The sequence below is a fragment of the Tursiops truncatus genome, chromosome 5 (assembly GCF_011762595.2).
Source record: "Tursiops truncatus isolate mTurTru1 chromosome 5, mTurTru1.mat.Y, whole genome shotgun sequence".
In the NCBI taxonomy this organism is placed as follows: Eukaryota; Metazoa; Chordata; class Mammalia; order Artiodactyla; family Delphinidae; genus Tursiops; species Tursiops truncatus.
Window position 1 is genome coordinate 131226237 of NC_047038.1, and position 19101 is coordinate 131245337.

Sequence of the window (19101 nt, forward strand, 5' to 3'; positions counted from 1 at the left end):
AATGTCACTAGCTATTAATGAGTCTATTAATTAGGATAAAACCAGAGTGTAAAAATTTTACATTTCAGGAAATCCACAAGGGAAAATTCTAAAATGTGTTTATTTCTCCCCTGAACAGTCATTGTTTTTGTGAAGAGAATCATGTATCAATATGAAAATAGTGCAGCCAAGCATCAATAAATGAGGCAAAGTTAATATTTCCCCTCTGAATCTTCAGTTTCAACGTTTAATATATTCACCATTTAAATGAAATTCTAACGTAAGGTTTATAAGATATGACTTCAGATGTAATTTTTTTCTAAGAATTGTGATACTTTTTTCAAGGTAACAATTGGATGTTTTATCTTAGTTATCTATAGCCATCCATTTGGATAAAAATATCTTAAAATATTCAAACAGCATGACTTAAAAAATTATAAGTAAAGAAAAAAGCATGTTTAGAAGTGGGAAATGTCAGTGACAGAGGCAAGGATCTTGGTAGGTTAACACACAGAGAAAAAGTTCTAGTAGAGATATAGTCAATTCACTTTGCTAAGATCAAGGGCCAGAGCGAAGACCACAGCACAGTCATTTTAATTCTCAAAGAAGGCCAGAATTATATAACTGGAGACTTTCCCATAGGACCAAATAAATGAACACATATGAATGCATTTCATTTTTCTTAAAGTAAGAGATAGAGGTTTTGCTTTAACCCTTTAGAGCAGTGATAAAAAAATAAAAGTTGAGGGACACATTTTCTGATCATTTTGGTTATTTGTCTCAGTTTCCCAGATCTGCTAAGTCCCTATGACCTTCTTGTCTCTACACTTGTGTCTTAGTCCAGAGAACGCTGAAGAACGTCAAGATAAACTGAGGCAATGAAGACAGATGGGGATCAGAGAAGCAATCTAGGAAGGAAGGTTTACAACTTGACCTTCTGATATACTTAGAACAGCATCATTAGCAGTTCTAATTACCTTCTTTCAAGCAATTAGATCGTTCTTCTATTCTCCAAGACGGTATTGCTTACATTACCAAATTCTTACCTCTCTTAGTTTTTTCTATCTAGTTTATTTCCTAGTTGCCCTGAATTTTAAAAATCTTCATTATTTTGCTATTTAAAAATACTTGTTTCTAAAAGTTGTTTGTGCATTTTATACGTCCTTTTGTTCTTTGATTTGAAGGAAAGAATGCCATTATCCTTAAAAGTTTATTTTAATCTAAAAAAAGTAAGAGTTGTTAACGAGGATGTTAAAATACATATTTCTAATATATATATATAAATGATACCCAAAATATTTTAACTTGAAAATAAATAAATGCAAGTTAACACTTATAGATTTCCTGCATTATTTGCAAACTACGTACTTCATGGCCTTTTTGATATATTTTTTAAAAAATAATTTCTGATCTTGCTTTCAAACAGTGTATTAACTTTTCTTAAGGAAAGTCCCAGTGAATTTCACAATTTCATAATTCATAACAACAGCTGTTGAATACAGCACATAGCCTTCAGGTTGTTATTCTATTGAGTCCTCCGCCTTGTATTTACAAAGATTAAGGACTTCCTCACTGTACCCATATTTACAATAAATGCTGTTCCTAGTCTCTCCTTCTAAAGGATGATGGTGGATGAACCCGCAGGCAGAGTCCCATGGCTCAGGACAGTCTGCCTCACTGGCACTGGCTGTTGGTGGTCTCCTCTGCAACCTTGGTTTCTTCCAGGGGTGAGAGTGGTGGATAATCTTGAGGGTCTCGATAGACTCCCTGAAGTGCTGATTAATAAGAGCACAAACTCTCACTTGTCAGACCCTGTTCTCTGTACAGCCAGAGTTTTTAACATGAAGCTGCCCTAGATTGATGTAGGGCTGGGTCTCAGTTCTGGCTGGCGCGCGCGCGCGCGTGCGTGCGTGCGTGTGTGTGTGTCCCTTAATACAGGGAAATCGTCAAAAGTACTGTTTGCTCACTCCTCTAATAAAACATTTATTGATTTTATAAAGAATGTTAGGTAAAAAGAATTGGTATTACATCTTTCATGGCTCTTAATGAACCTCTTGTGATTTAAATGGTTTTACCAGCTAGGGCAGTCCCTGGGTGAGGCCACGAGGAAGTCACCTCAAGAGTGCCCAACAGTGGTGGGGAGGAAAGGAGCAACAAACTAAGACCGCGGGTGAATCTCTGCCATTAGCTTCTCTCTAGGGAGCCGAGGTTTTTCCGTGTTAGTTTCCTGGGTCATCGCGCCCCCCCCAGTTTCCCAATGCTTTGTTTCAGATTCTTTCACCCATAAACAGGACACGCCTTTCTTCATCCTTTCAGCAGCTCGTCACTGAGGCTGCCGCCGGCCAGACAACCTAAACTCTCTCGCTGAGGTTGGGGCTCCGGTGTCCCGGGGATTCTGGTCATTCACCGGACCGGAACATAGGTGTCCGTCCGCGTGCTAGGGCACATGAGCTGCTGAGAAGCCAAAAAACTTTCTCCTCACCCTACGCATCTGCCGTCAGTCCAAGCACCGAGATAGGAATCTTCGCAGCGGCGACCGCACTCCTCCTCCTGGGCTCCACCCACTCTCGCCCTGTCCGCACTCACCCTCAGAGCCGCCGCGCGGCAGACCCCTCCCCGTACTGCCCTTGACTCCGGCGGCCCTGTCCGGGAGGGCTCCGGGTGCGCCTCGGGCTCCGTGCCGCCTCCGCCCGCGCTGCGTCCCCGCGTGCGCGCCGGCTTATCCAGTCTTTGAGCATGGCAGATTTCCGCCGGATGACATCATGGGAGCGAGTGAGTGCCGGCTCCGCCGGGGGGACGGAGGAGGGGAGGGGGGAGAGGAGGGGAGAGGCTGGGAAGCGGAGCCTGAGACGGTTGCCTGCCGCCGGCCGGCCGTCCGCCAGCCGGAGAGGAGCGCTCCGCCCGCTGCTGACAAAGGATGGGAGGATGCCTGCGCCCTGGGAGGCGGGCTCCGCGCAGCCGGGCGGCCGCCTGAGCGGCTTCTCCCTCCGCCGGTGAGTGACCGCGAAGACCCTCCAGGCAGCGCCGGTGCGAGCTCGCAGCCCCTCAGCCCGCCGTCCCGGAAGCCTGGGTCTCCGACCCGAGCGGGGCTCGGCGCGGCGCCCGCCCGGGAGCGCAGGCAGCAGGTGCCCGTGCCCGGTGGGTCCGCGCGGGAGCGGGAGCTCCGGGTCGGCGTCCGCGGGGCTGCTAGGACCCGCCTCCTCGGCGGCTGCCTGGGCGGTCGCCTCCGCCCGTCCGCCGGCGCTCGCCCTGTGCGCCGGCCCTTTCTGGTGGGCCCCCCGGTGCGCGACCGCCGCTGACACCGGCTTCGTGCTAGTGCCCGACCGCGCCCCTCGGGCAGCGCGGAATCGATGCCAGTCCCTTGTGAAGCTCGAGTGCGGGCTTGAGGGGCTCAGACGCCGGTTCCCCGGGGAGGGCGCGCGCCGCGGGCCGCCGAGCGCAGCCTTTGTTTCGGGTGAACGCCGGGGCGCTCAGCCCTGCGCGGGCTCTCGGCCTCTGTTGAGGGGGATCGCGTCCCGGCATCGCCCGCCTGGCGGGGATGCCGTCGTGTTCTTGCCGCCGTTGGGACTGAGACCTCAGCAGGGTCTTGCGCCCGAGGGTGAGTGTCGCAGTTGTCCAGGTGCAGAGCGAGCTTCTTAAGCTCCAGGAAGTGAAGTGACCGGTGGAGGCAGAAAGACGCCCAAGTTCTGTCCCCAGGTGATACGAGTGAAAGGGCAAACTTAGCGGGACTCCCTCGCGCTTTGTTTTCTGGTTTCCGAAGCGCTCTTCCTGAGGATTGTTTGTGACAGGTGGATGCAGTTAGAGGCACGTCCAGTATGTAGTTAGGGAGATCTACGTCTTCCTGGCAATCCCTTTTGTTATTCAGTAGTGGCGGAAGAGGTCCGTTTGCTAAATATTTTTGGGGTCGGAATCTGTTCTGTTACAGAGCTTTGTGGGCTGACCGAGGAAAGAGTGGGAACCTGCTGACGTCCTTTCGTTTAGAGTTGAGCTGCCTCTGAGAGCTGGAAGACACGGTGCCCACACCCACGCCTCCTCGCTGCCTGGGGGTTCCACGCATCTTTTACCCGTGAATTTCTTCTGTTTGGGGAGAGTCCAATTTCCAGATCGTAGAGAAGTAGCGAAACCTATTGGAATATTTGATTTTAAAGTCATTTTATTTCCAAAAGAAACACTTGGTGGAAAAGGTGAAAGAAAGTGAAAGTTTGCCACTTTGGGGTTCAGTTACTTTGTTTTGGAGTTTCATCTACTGTCGTTGCCATGTAAGATATTTAAAATTTTGAGAGCTATTTTATATTCATGAATTTAGTGTATAATAAATTATCTCGGAGTATTAACGAGATTCTTGGTATACGAATTCGATATTCCAGCATCTAACATAGTACGAGGGTATAAGGAAGTAATCACAGTCATAATTCGGAGGGTCATTTTATTGCCTTTTTATTAAAAAAGATTTGCTGGTTTTCCTTTAGAATATTTCTTTTCCTTTAAAGACAGGCATTCCTAAGTAAACTTTTCCAGAACGGAAGCATCAAAGTGAATTTTTTTGATCAGTGCAAGCTCTTGTGATAAACTTGAGGTCTTTTCAGAACAGACTTGATAGAAAATTGTTGGAGTAAGAAATGGGGTGGAAGTGAAAAAGGAGCTAGGTGAGATTATAGAGGGAGGTTTTACTAAATATAAGCCGTGGAACAAAGATGGGTCTCAGAGGATGTCACATCAGTTTTGCTCATTGTGGCTTTTACATGCTGCTGTCTCTTTCTGGGGAGGAAATAATTAAATGTTTGATTGTGTTGTGTTCTGTTGGCAGACCCGTGATATAACCAAAGAGAGCCTATCTTTATCCAGAACTTCTGGGTTTGGAAGCAACATTTTCTCCCGTGATTCAGAAATAATTTTTACTTCATTATTTGTTTCCTGACTTCGTATCAGAAAGGGCTCCACCAGTTTCTTCAAAAGTTTTCTCTCTTTGTAACTTTGTTGTGCTCATCTCTTTGTAGTAAAGCTTAAGGAGCTTTACATGAAGGTTCTTAGAGAGCCTGTTGCTCATACTGGCTGTTCTCCTTAAATATAGTAATACCAAAATCTCTTTGAAACTAGCCCAGTGAACGTACTGTTTACTGATGTGCTCATGTGATGATGTGCACCGGACATGATAATGTACATTTATGTAAAATATATAATCCTGATCTGACAGTCAGCCAGCAGAGATAAGCAGGAGGCATATGGTATTTGGCTCATGGTTTTGGGCAAATGATATTTCCTTTAACGATAAGATATTTTACTCCCTTTATATGGTGAATGAAAATGTCCATTAAGGCAGCAGGTTATACTTTATGTCTGAAATCTCTTATTTCAAAAATATTTATCCAAGCAGGTAAAAATGCTCTGATGCTTCACTACACACACACTGGAATATGTGAGGAAAGTCCTCAGATAGTGTAAGCCTCTTAGAAATCTATATTGTTTAATATATTTGATAGGCAGTACAAAATTATTTTAAAAAATATATGAAGTAATATTTTCATAATGTTCTTTAACATATTTCACAAATATCTTGGCTATTTTGTTACACAAGGACTCTGAATTGGGAAAAATGAGAGGAAGAAGAGGAAGTTGTAAGACAAAAACACAGCTATAGTATGTTGCCCAGAGTAGGCAACAGTGATGTTTCAAGGTCATGGAAAAGGACCACTATGTCAGAAGACTGGAAGATTTCCAAGAAAAGATTATGTATGAGGATTAAGTCTATACTATTTGGTGGCCTCTTGGTTTGTTGTTTCAATTGTCTGATTTGAACAGGTAATGTAGGATTTCTGTGATACAGTAGAAGTCTCTTCACCTTCCTTGAGGCTAAATTAAATCTTGAACCCAATCAGAAGTTTGTTTTATGGTATTTTCTGTAGTGTAATTCAAATTCTAGCTTAAGGATGCTTTATGGCTCACAAAGCATCATGACTTTAACTTTTGTGTAGGCCTTGGATATTGAAGTTGTTTAGTAGAAGCCTTTTGGCTGAAAGGTTTTGGCATTTCAGCCTTTTCTTGGAATTATAATTTAAGAGTGAAAACCAACAATATGGAATTGTTGAAAATATTCAGGAGTGTGATGACATTTATAGGGGTAAGGTAATTTTGCCAGTGCAGTTTTTAAAAAATAAAATTTTTAAAAAATGGAGAAAAAATCTTAATAAGCTAAAGTTATCCCCTTTTTATGTATTGGACACATTTTGCAACTTAATGGACTCCTTTGATATTATTAATCCATTTTCTACTTCCCAGTGTAAGAATGTTGAGCACTGGGTAAGAGAAATGTGTTCTAGCTTTGACTTTGTCATCTAATTGAGGACAAGTCTCTGAACTTCTTGGATAACACTTTCATTTTACATAAAATAAAGATAGTATCTGCTCTGCCTTTCTCACAGGGAGTGGTGTATAGTAAATGAGCTAATGTGCAAAAGTGACTTTAAAAATAGAGGAAGAACTATCTAAGAAATATTATTTATTAGTTAACTTTTAAACTTCAGGTATTTTCAGTTAAAGAAGTAAATTTATATAAAGGTGAATTTGGTTTGTGATTTCTACTTTAAACGTCTGGTATTTTTAATTAGTGGCATTCTTGACAACTCATTTATTAGAATCTTAATAAAAATTGTTAAGTAGGCTGTTATATATCTTTATTATTGCAACTTTCCTGGCAACAAATTCTCTCATTTTTGTGTGTGTGTGTCTGAAAATATTTTTATACAGCCTTTATTTTTAAAGAATATTTAAGCTGGGTATAAAACTTTTATTTGGCAGTTGTTTTCTTTCAACACTTTACCTTGTTATTCTTTTGACTCTGGCTTCCATCAGACCTCTCAATCTTGTTGTTGCTTTAAAGATAATGGGTCTTTGTCTCTGGTTGACTTTAAAATTTTCATTTTTTTTTTTTTCACTTTTACTATGATGCGCCTGGATATGATTTTCTTTTGGTTTAACTTCCTTGGAGTTTGCAGAACTTCTTGAATTTGTGGGTTGATGTCTCTCATCAAATGAAATTCGTAGTGCATTCTTTTTTTTTTTTTTTTTTTTGCGGTATGCGGGCCTCTCACTGTTGTGGCCTCTCCCGTTGCGGAGCACAGGCTCTGGGCGCGCAGGCTCAGTGGCCATGGCTCATGGGCCTAGCCGCTCCGCGGCATGTGGGATCTTCCCGGACCGGGGCACGAACCCGTGTCCCCTGCATCGGCAGGCGGACTCTTAACCACTGCGCCAGGGAAGCTCCGTAGTGCATTCTTGCTACTCTACTCCATTCTCTTTTCTTTTTCTGAGATCTCAATTATATGTTTAATACATTGTTTCACTGTGCCCAGCCTGGCTCTTATACTTATTTCACTACTTTCCACTCTTCATTTCTCTCTATGCTTATTTGGAAATTTTTCTTTGACCTTTTCTTCCAGTTTACTAATCATCACCTACACTATGCCTATTATGCTCTCAGGCTCATCTATGGGTTATTACTCTAATTATTGTATTTTTTTCCAGTTTTCAAATGTGTATTTCATTCTTTTCTATGGATACCAATTTATCTGTTTTCTCCATCTTTTCCTGTTACTTTGCCCATGCTAATCAAAATTACTTTAAAGTTTTTTATGCTAATGCCAATAACTGGATTACTGTGAGCTTCTTTTCAGTGTCTCTCTTTACTCTTGATTTTAGTAATTGTGTATAAAAATTGTAGAGGCTCCAGGCAAATTCATCCAAGACTAAAGAGTTGTCAGCATTTCTTCTGCTAAGCAGATAAAATGGAGTGGTGGACAGTCATTGTAATCCAGTGGGTGACAGAGCTAACTCCAGTGCAGATGGACTTCATCCCCTGCAGGGTTACGTAGCTGCCAAGGCACGGACATCCAGAGCCTGCCACGGGTGCGTTCACAAATACTAAACACAGTCAGGGCAGGTGTGTTTAGAGAATCCTGCTCTTCTTTTCAGAAGCTTTCTTCTTACTGTCTTAGCCTCTAATCATACATGCAACATCATACGAGCATGTGGGTAAAACCAGGCATGTGCCAGTTTGGTGCTTCATCATTTGTTTCTCACTGGGATCTTGGCCTGTCCTATATCTAATCTTTTATCTTTCACCCTCAAAGCAAAAATTTCTTCTGGATTCTCTATCCCATCTCAGTAGTCCTTTGCTCAGGCAAAGCCCATATTCTCAACCTTTTGCCATGTGTTTAGAATGACAAATGCCCCTGTTCTCCATTCCAGGGGAGAAAAGCACCCTCAACAATTCAGTTTACTTCTTCAGTGCTTCCTTTATCTGGAGTCTTGAAGCCTCTAGTCTTGGCTTCTTCAGAAGATCTTCAATAGTTTTTAACAAATTTTTTTCTTATATCTGGCTTTTCTAGTTGTTCCAGGTGGTAATGTTGGTCACTGCGAGTTACTTCACCTTAACTTTCAGCTGAAGTGAGTCATCACTTTTCACTGAGTACAAAATAGATGTGTAGAGATGCAAGATCATTACTTTGTGATAAAGCTGGAGTTAGTAATCTCAGTAATCTCAGCCTTATGGGCTCCTAGGCAATACAGCTAACTCCAAACCCATTTGATTTAAAAAAGTATTGTCGGGCTTCCCTGGTGGCGCAGTGGTTGAGAGTCCGCCTGCCGATGCAGGGGACAGGGGTTCGTGCCACGGTCCGGGAAGATCCCACATGCCGCGGAGCGGCTGGGCCCGTGAGCCATGGCCGCTGAGCCTGCGCGTCCGGAGCCTGTGCTCGGCAACGGGAGAGGCCACAACAGTGAGAGCCCTGCGTAAGGCAAAAAAAAAAAAAAGTGTTGTCATAAAAAGAGGTCAGATTCTACTAATTATATATTATAATTATACTGTAGTCACATTTTGTACAATATGATTTGGAAGCAGTTTGACTATTTCCTTTTTGAGATAGAATTTAGCAACAGTGAAAGACAATGATTCAAATAGGTAGTAAATGTACATTCACGGTAAGTAAACACAATAAATTGGCGAAACTTCTTCCTCTTAGGAGTGATACACACACACACACACACACGTACGTGTGTATAAAAAATAACAGTCCTTTCTGAACATAAGCACCCCATGATTTAGGACTCATCTTAATTTACAAATAAATTCTACATAAAAGGAATGAATAATGTGGGAAGTCTAGAGCCTCGTTCTTTGTAGAAACAACTGTCTTTTGTTTTTCAAATTGTTACTCTGGAAAGCAAAGATACAGACTGATAGCTTGTCATATGCATGTAATAGAGTTAACAAGTTAATAGTATAGCAAGTTTTTTCTTATTGGTATATCGATGAAACTCAGAATATATTTCTTCCAGAAGAAATGTTGCAAATGATGGTCAGTTGCTTTAGAAATAATGTCTTTAACAATATACTTAAAGCATGACCTAATTTAACTATACTTCTACGGATTAGCCTAGAAGTTTTATTGAATCTGTCTGTGGATGGATGGATACTCAAGGTGAACTAAAATATGTAATGCTATTTCTAAGTGATTATATATTCTAGTAGGTAACATGTAAGAAACCACTGAAGTTTTGGGACACAATCAGGTGGAAATTGGAGAATGCCCAGAATGAACTCTTTTTCTGCCTTCTATTCAGTGTCCTAAGGTCCATCAGGAAACTGAATAATGCTTGGTGGGAGCGATAAAGCAGGCACTGTGGAGTTGCTGGCTCGCTATTTGGGGCTGACACTCTGAAGGTCAGAGCTTTGATTCTCACAGGCATATCACATGCCTCTTGGGCCCTTCCTGGCCTCCCTTCAGCCTCACTTCTGATTCTGTCTGTGACTGTGGCAGACATTGTAAGAAGGCTGTGACTCAATTGTGTTGACTTTGCCCCTTAAGCTTGTGCTGAGAACTTTTCCTTTCTGGTCTGTGATTTACCAGCATGTCTTACCCCTGCCCCTGGAAGTGCAGTGCAGCCTAGAAGTGGGAAGAGTGAGACAAGTGGGCAGTTCTGAGAGACTTTCTATGGGGCCTCAGAAGGTCCAGGTTGGGTGGAACCTCAGATGGCCATGATCATGACCCAGCTCCATACACCCGTAGTGGCTTTTATTCTGTGCCTGTTTCACTTTACCTGGGGCTTCTTTCTTATTCTCTGATATCACCTTATACTATTTGCACATAAATTTTTATTTCAGCCACTGCTTTTGAAGGAAGCTTGGCTTGAAGTATGTGGTAAATTAGCTTCTCTTTAGAGGAAAATGAAAAACAAGCAAAAAAAAAAAAAGAAAAAGAATCAGGACTAAATCCTAAGCCACATGCATTTACAATGCGAGAAAAGTGATAAGGAAGAAGTAAAACAACATATTTCTCAAAGGTATTTTATTTACAAAGTCATCATTTTCCAAGTCACCAAATGGGGCCATTTAAATAATTCTTTTAGTAACTATGAGATCACCTGTTGACTTAATGATTAATTTCCCTCCTTCCCTTCTTTTCTACTTCCTTTTAATATATATTTACTGGTGATCCACTCTACATCCTGTACTCAGCTGGGTCCTGGTGATATGATGATTGAAAAATGTGGCATGATTCCTGCCTCTTTGGAGAGTTTTATTTTGTGAAATTAATTGAACACTCAGACAAGCAGATTGCACCTATGGGAGAGTGAATGCATTGAAGGACAGGTACACACTGATTAGAAAGCCGGTTACAGGGGAGTTTGACTTAGTTCAGCTATTATAGGAGGGGTCTGGCCAAGCCTTCTTGAGGAGGGGACACTTGAGCTGACAGCAGAAGGGTGAGAGCTAGTTAATCAGGCAGCTAGAGGAGGAAAGAGTCTTCTAACAGAGGGACAAATGGACTGTGCTCAGGGCCCTGTTGTTGGGGGAAGTTTGACAGTTTTGAAGGAGTCGTAGGCAGCCTGAAGGAGGGAGTGTGAAATGGTTGAGGAGATGTGCCACATATGAGGGGCTGTCCCAGAACGTTCCAGATGTCGACGACTGAAGTGTGTGTGCATGTGTGTGTGTAACTGTGTTTGTGTGTGATGGTGGCAGTAAGGAGGGGCCTCATAAATAAATGAGAGGCTGTAGTAGCAAAAAAGAAATATGCGAGGCATCTGGGGAGAACGCTGTATTATATATAGATTAACAAATAGTAAAAGTTATGAATATTTGAAAAATGTGAGACTTGTAGAAACAGATCATTCTAAATTAGTGCATTTCTAAAAAAAGTTGGAAAAAAAAGGGAGTGAGATATTCATTTATTTGTTGCTCTATTTATTTGTCCTAGCTCATGAGATCTTAAAAACTGTATAAAAGGCTTTTTAAGTTCTATGTATCTAAGTAGTTTTACATTGCTATAAAATTTATGTACCTTTACTAGTTATCTGTCGATTTGTAGGGTGGTAGAACTGTAGGTAGACTTTTCAACAAAAATTTTACATACGGTTGCTTTTAACAGTGTAACATAGAAGGCATCTACACAGATGTACTGCAGCACGGTGCCTGGCCACATTTAATTACCCAGTCCCAAGTCACTTCCTGCACTGAGATTTTAATAAAGTTAAATTGCCTATGTACCCACATAAGTTTGGAAGTTTGGATTCTGGTTCTGCTAATTTCTCTCTAATTTAAAATTCAAGGGACTAGAGACAAATTATTTTCCACTTAGAACCATATTTCCTTTGATATGTCTCAGGAATTTTGCCTTAATACAATCCAAAGTTATATTCCAGACACAGTGTGAAATGACCCTTTAAGATTTAGCATAATATATATAACAGCTCTTGCTAGTTATTCTCTCTTCTTGATGAGATAACTTGGTTTATTTTTATGTTACTTTTAAACTTAATCTTTTATGAAATCTCTTAATCTTGTATGTCTCATTTTTAAAAGTTTATTAAATAAATGGATATACAAATATTGCTTTAGCAAGCACAACATGAAAGAAGGATTTGTTCCAGAGAATTAGACAGAAATGGAGGAATTAATTGGACAGATTATTAAGATATTGAATAACAAGTATAAAAGCTAAAGTCTGGGACTCTTTGATTTGTTCCTTATGATGGTGGAGGATAAGCACCCCTAGGCTCAGAAAAACAAACTTAGAAAAATCCCTTCCCCTATTTTTTGTAGACCAAAAGTAAGAACACAAGTCTTAAAAGCAATGACAATAGATATTATTTTCATGGACTTTTGTTTTGGGGATGAACCATAGTTGTCAACTTACAGAAATTGTTAAAAATGATGCAAAAAGTGTTAAATTTTTTTTTATCACATATTGCCCAGTAACCCAAAAAGCCCAAAACTATATTTTGGGGACATGTTAAAGGGATCTTAGTATTTGAAGTCTAATTACAATAAACTGTTTTCCTTTAAACAATGAAAGGAAGTATTTCAAAATATTGGTATTAGTCATAGGAGTATGGTTAGTTGATTTCCTACTTTTTATTTTCCAAATAACTTTTCAATAAGTGTGATTTATTTTCATAATAAAAATGTAAATAAATACTTCTTGAATGGAAAAAATGAATACCTGAAGCAAACTTCAAAGTGATAACCTCTGTTAAACTTGAAGGGTTCTTTTTGTGGGTGTTTGTTATTTTTTTAATACTTTTCTGCATGATATATATATATTTTGTGATAAAATTAATCATAGAGAAAAAATGATGTGAAAGGAATCTTCTATTTCATGCTAAGTTACCCTCTATGGTGATACATCTAGTGCAAAAATTATTTGAATAATGTGCCTCTCAACAGTGTAAGAGACAACATATGTTTGGCTTTTTCTTACTGGGATCCAAAATTATGTTTGTTTCAAATGAATTGTTTTAAGGAAATTGTTGGTTATCCTAACTTGTCCTAATAAGTAAGAGAACAATTTAATATTGCCAAATTTTATGTGTTTTCGTGAAGAGCAAAGACTTCTCCACATATTTTGCCTTCTGTTTTTTTTTTTTATGGTGGTAACAGTTGTGTGGATTACACACTCTGAACTCACAAGCCCCTTAGCCCTGATTGGGGTCCTACTCAGCAGCTGTGGTGTAATTTGATCATGTGCACTTCACCATGTGGGTGATAGGAGTGTCCATGCTTTTAGACATGCAGTACTTTTACATTAGTTATTCCTCGATGAGTGAAAAATTATTATACTTTACTTAGGTTAATATTTGTTATATAAAGAAAATTTGAAAATTGTTTTAAACAGAAAGACTCAGTATCCCTATTAGAGGAATGGTATACAGTGGTAGTCGGAAAAAGCTCAGACTCTTAAGTCATTGAAATCCCCACTCATTAGTGAGGTACACTAATCAAATTGCTTAACATGTTTGAATGTTGGCTTCCTTATCTGCAAAACATGGATAATAGGGCTTCCCTGGTGGCGCAGTGGTTGAGAGTCCGCCTGCCGATGCAGGGGACGCGGGTTCGTGCCCCGGTCCGGGAGGATCCCACATGCCGCGGAGCGCCTGGGCCCGTGAGCCATGGCTGCTGAGCCTGCGCGTCCGGAGCCTGTGCTCGGCAATGGGAGAGGCCACAACAGTGAGAGGCCCGCGTACCGCAAAAAAAAACCCCAAAAAACAAAAACCAGAAAAAACCATGGATAATAGTACCTTCCTACTAGGGTTGTTATGAAGATCAAAGGTAGTAAGGAAATTCCCTAATAAATAGTAGGTATTTAATAAAAGTAGTTCATACCATTATTAAAACTAGTATTAGATACTCTCTATGTTGTCTTGGTACTTTTAGGTGTGGATGAAATTTAAAGATTTAGTTGCATGAGAAACTAAGAAAGTTGGCAACAACTACCACTACCACCTCCAAATGAATTAATTAATGCATGTATTCATAATTGGTATCAATTTACAGTGAGTGCTTTTATTTTTCATTTTTTCTCTTTATTTTTAAAACTTTCAATGATGAGAGCATAACACTTTGATAATAGCAATATGAAGGAAACTTTATTTGCAAGATGGATTATTTACTTAATTATTAGTTTGTGAATCATAGACAACAAACATTCAATCTGATATCCAAGGGTATTGTTACTATATCATAGTAGGATAATAAACATAATGCAAAAGAAAAGAACAAATGTGGATTTTTTCAATGGTTTTGTAGCTATAAAACTACAGGGTAAAACAGGCTTGTTGTAAAAAGTTTAAACAATATGGGAATATCTTAGTAAAAAGTGAAAGGCCCTCTTTAATTCCCTCCAAACTCAAATGTATTGACTTTCTTCCTGAGATGTAGCCAAAATATAGACATTTTATGCTCGTATATATCCTATATATTTATGCTCAGCTGTATTAGAACATACACCTTTTACTAAACATGTATTGGGCTGTGCCTTATCTTTTTATCGTATCTCTTGGATATCTTACTAGTATAGTCTACAAATTGTATGACATTACGTTTCTGGGAGTATTCAGCGATTTAATTTCTAGAAAAACTCTTGCATGTGGGCACAAAGAGACATGAGTTTATGAGAGTATCTTTGTATTAATTTAAAAATTCTAAAAATCATCAATTATGCTATCTCGATGCAACTGAATACTATATAGAAGTTAAATGAATGACCTAAAATTTACATGTCGAGGTAGATAAAGCTGTAAAATTTAGCTTGAGTGAAAAAGAAGGTTGTAAAAGATAATTATAATGTTATATCACGTTCACAATTTTACATACAAAAATGTAATTCTATATATTAGTTACAGATACTTAAACATGTAGTAGAATTGTGAAAATGTGGTCACAGTGTTGAGAGAGCAGTTTCTATTTTCAGTAGATCCTCATAGACCTATCTGTCCTCACAGATATTACAAAGTCTCTCTCCATAATGGTTGTGGAAGTTTACATGCCCTACAGCAATGTATGGAGTATTATCAGACTTCTTATTTTTTGCATGTACATGTTTATACATGTTGATGTTTTATTTTCTTTTATCTGATTGGTACTGTTGAGCATCTCTTTATATTTATAAGGACTTTTTAATTCTTCTCTTTTGTAAATGGTTTTTCAAATACTTTGTTCTTCTTACCCCTCAGTTTGGATTTTTAAAATTTGTACATTGTGAGCACTAACATTTTATCATTTATATGCGTTGAAAATATTTTCTGGCAGATGGCCCTTTAAAAAAATTTTTTATTACAATATTTATTCTATAGAGGTTTTGAAATTTTATTACTCTCAGTTTTATTATTAATTTCCTTTATAAATTTTGGTTTTACTTGTTCAAGTAGTCTTTTCTTGGGGATTATAAAGATATCCCCTAGTTTCCTCCTGAAGCTTTAACTATGTTTTGCACTAAAGTCTCTAGCGTAGTTGGAAGTTGGAATTCATTTTTGTTGTTATTTTGAAGTACAAACCCACACTCTCCTCCCCCTTGCAGCCCATGTGCACAGCCAGTTGTCCTAGTTTAATTTTTCTCATTGATTTGTAAGGCTAACTTATAGGTTTGTTCTGGATTCTCTCTTCTGTTCCATTGACCTGTTTGTCTAATCTCATGCGAATTCAAAACTTAATTCCTTAATCCTTTAGCCATGAAGAAGTCCAGTCCTTATGAAACTGAGTGTAGTTATCAGTTAGCCGTTAATAAATAATAAACTGTAACCTGTTTGCACTAATCAGCCTCTTGATAATTGTTTTTATAAAAACTCGCATGCCTTCCACATGTCACGTAGCCCAGGGGTCCCCAACCTTTTGGGCACCAGGGCCTGGTTTCGTGGAAGGCGGTTTTTCCACGCACGGGGCTGGGGGAATGGGTCAGGCGGTCACGAGAGCGATGGGGGGCGAGGGGGGGGACGGCAGACGAAGCTTCGCTAGCTCTCCGGCTGCTCCCCTCATTCTGTGAGGCCGGGGCACTGGGGACCCCTGATGTAGCCTAAACAACAAGATGTTTGCCCAGGTTTTTTTTAGGAACTGGGAATCCGCTGTGTCCACTTCGAGCTTGAGCCTGTTAAGAACATGAACCCTGCAAATGGGCTCGCGCCAGGGTCCGCTTGTGACCTTTTGACGTCAGAGGGCCCCAAACTCCACCCTCAGAGCATGCGGATGCTGATTTCTGAGCCTGCCTCCCATGGAGAAGCCTGTAACTTAGTTACGTCTTCACAGAATGATTACCTCACCTTTTCCTTGTCTGCAGTTACCTTTCCCTGTGCCTGAGCTTTATCCCATAAATAACCCGAGCCCCTCACCTTCGGGTAGGCAGATTTGAGATTTATTCTCCCATCTCACTTGGCTGCCTCGTGAATCCTCCCTTTCTTGGCTGCAAACAGACCTTAGCATCTCAGCATTGGGCTTGCTGCCTTTCAGGCAAATAAGCCTGGTTCAGTAACACTAATTCTTATGTTTGTTCATTGTCTTGGCTGCCCTTATAAACTTGTCCGTGTTAGTTTAGAGTCTGCCTGTTCAGTTCCATAAGGCATTCTGTGGGATGGATGTTCTTTGGTTGCTTCTTTTGACCATTTCTCCATGGAGCTGCATCCCTCGTGCTGCTTTGTCTTCTGACTAGTGGCTGAGTTTAGCCAGTGTGAGACAGCAGCAGGAGATTGGGGTGGAGAAGAGAGAGGTAAGGGAATTTACGTTTCAGGCCTCCTCGCTGGCCCTTAGCAGACGTGGCAGTGAATGCATACTTCTATGCCCGCAAGCCCTACACAGTAGTCCCCCGCCTTGTCCAGGATTCTGCTTTCAGTTACCGTGGTCAACCTCCGTCATAAAATATTACACGGAAAATTCCAGAAAAAAACAATTAATAAGATTTACGTATACGCCATTCTGAGTAGTGTGATGAAATCTTGTGCCTCCCTGCTCCATCCTGCCCAGGACGTGAATCATCCCTTTGTCCAGCGTATCTGCACTGAATACACTACCCGTCTGTTAGTGCTATAGGAAAAAACATAGTGTATAGGAAGTTCAATACTGGCTGAAGTTTCAGGCATCCACTGGGAGTTTTGGAGCATATCCAAGGTGGATAAAAGGAGGCTGCTGTGCTACAGAGCTTCAGTTCCATCTGGATTCTGTAACTCCATACCTTCCCTTTGTCCCATCAAGCGTGGGAGGTAGTGGTGGTTGTAGTAGCGAAGGGATAGAGAACAGCATCCTTTTTTTTTTTTGCCACATGGCGTGGCACCTGGGATCTTAGTTCCCTGACCAGGGATCGAACCCGTGTCCCCTGCAGTGGAAGCGCGGAGTCTTTAACCACTGGACTGGAGCACCAGGGAAGTCCCAACAGCATCCTTCTTTTAACTACCATCACATCTCAGCACTTTGTCCCTTTGGTTGTGATATCTCTTTCCTTCAAGCTTCTGGCATACACCCTGGTGGGATTGGAAGTGCATTTTGATCTTATAGTTTAATTTGAGAGAATTGTCATTTTTACGGTAGAGCCTTTTTTACCCATATATATGTTACACATCTCTATTTGTCGAGATGTGTGCTTCCATGTGTTATAAACTTTTTTTAAAATAAAAATCTGGCTTAGTTTTTTTTTCTGAGATTTATTCCCAGGATTATTATCATTTTTGTTATAATTGTAAATGAGATATTTATAAAGATGTATGTTCTAAATGGTTATTGGTGATGGATATTGATTTTTACATGTTGACTTTCCATCCAGCAAACTTATTAAACTGTTTCATTTTTTTCTAATAGATTTTTTGGAGGTTCTCTTTTATAGACTAGGTAGATAATTATATTGTATCTTTATAATAAAAATAGTAATAACAATAATTACTAAAACTTACTAAGAACTAACTTTTCTGAAAGACATACTTTAGTCGCTCATTTAATCTTCATTTCAATCCTATGATATAGATATTATTATCATGCATTTATACTTAAAATTTTTATTAAAAATATATATTTTTTCCAACTTTATTGAGATATAATTTACATATAACACTGTATAAGTTTAAGGTGTACAATGTGATAATTTAATACATGTATATACTGTGAAATGATATGTTTAGTTAACATATCAATCATCTCATATAGTTTATTTTGTGTGTGTGGTGAGACATTTAAGATCTACTCTCTTAGCAGGTTTCACATATGCAAGGCAGTATTATTAACTATAGTCGCCTCCTTGTACATTACACCTCCAGGAGTTATTTAACTTACAACTGGAAGTTTCCACCCTTTTACCTTCTTCACCTATTTCCCCCAAACCCCAGCCCTTGGCAGCCATCATTCTACTCCCCGTTTACATGAGTTTGGGTTTTTAGATTCTACGTATAAACGAGATTGTGCAGCATCTGTTTCTCTGACCTATTTCACTTAGCATAATGTCCTTAAGTTTCAGTGTTACAAATGGCAGGATTTCCTTCTTTTTATGATAATGTTCCAAAATACACACATACACATGTATATTAACATATTAATATCACTCTCATGTTTTCTTTATCCATGCCATCTATCAGCATTTAGGTTGTTTCCATGTCTCCATGTCACGGCTATTATGAATAGTGCTGCAGTGAACATGGGGTCCAGATGTCCCTTTGAGATCGTGATTTCATTTCCTTTAGTTACATTCACAGAAGTGGAATTGCTGGATCCTATGGTAGTTCTATTTTCAATTTTTTGAGGAACCTACGTACTGTTTTACATAGTGGCTGCACAAGCTTACATTCCCACCAACAGTATACAAAGGCGTTCCCTTTTATCCACATCCTCACCAGCACTTGCTATCTCTTGTCTTTTTTGATAACAGCCATCCTAAGAAGTGTGAGGTAATATCTCATTGTGATTTTGGTTTGCATTTCCCTGATCAGTAGTGATGTTGAGCACCTTTTCATGTACCTATTGGCCATTTGTATGTCTTCTTTGGAAAAATATCTATTCAGGTTCTCTGTCCATTTTAAAAATTGGATTATTACTGTTTTTGTTGTTATTGAGTTACATGAGTTTCCTACATGTTTTGGAGAGTAGCCCCTTGTCAGATAGTTGGTTTGCAAGTATTTTTCCCATTCCATAGGTTGCCTTTCTGTAGGTTCATTTTATTATTTCTTTTGTTGTGCAGAATCTTTTTAGTTTAATGGTAGTCCCAGTGGTTAATTTATTTTTGCTTTTGTTAATTTATTTTGTATTTTTGGTGCCACATTTAAAATTTATTGCCAAGACCGATATCAAGAGCTTTCCCCCTGTGTTTTCTTCTAAGAGTTTTATGG

At 39.9% G+C, this 19101-nt stretch overlaps 1 protein-coding gene across 1 annotated transcript in view; it reads left to right on the plus strand.

The window, feature by feature from the left end:
- The first annotated feature begins 2848 nt into the window (after positions 1–2848).
- The window catches only part of MARCHF1 (membrane associated ring-CH-type finger 1), an 853225-nt gene continuing 836972 nt past the window's right edge, over positions 2849–19101 (plus strand). The window contains exon 1 of the mRNA XM_073805601.1: positions 2849–2972. The gene's annotated coding sequence lies outside the window, so the exon portion shown is untranslated. The remainder of the gene's footprint in view (positions 2973–19101) is intronic.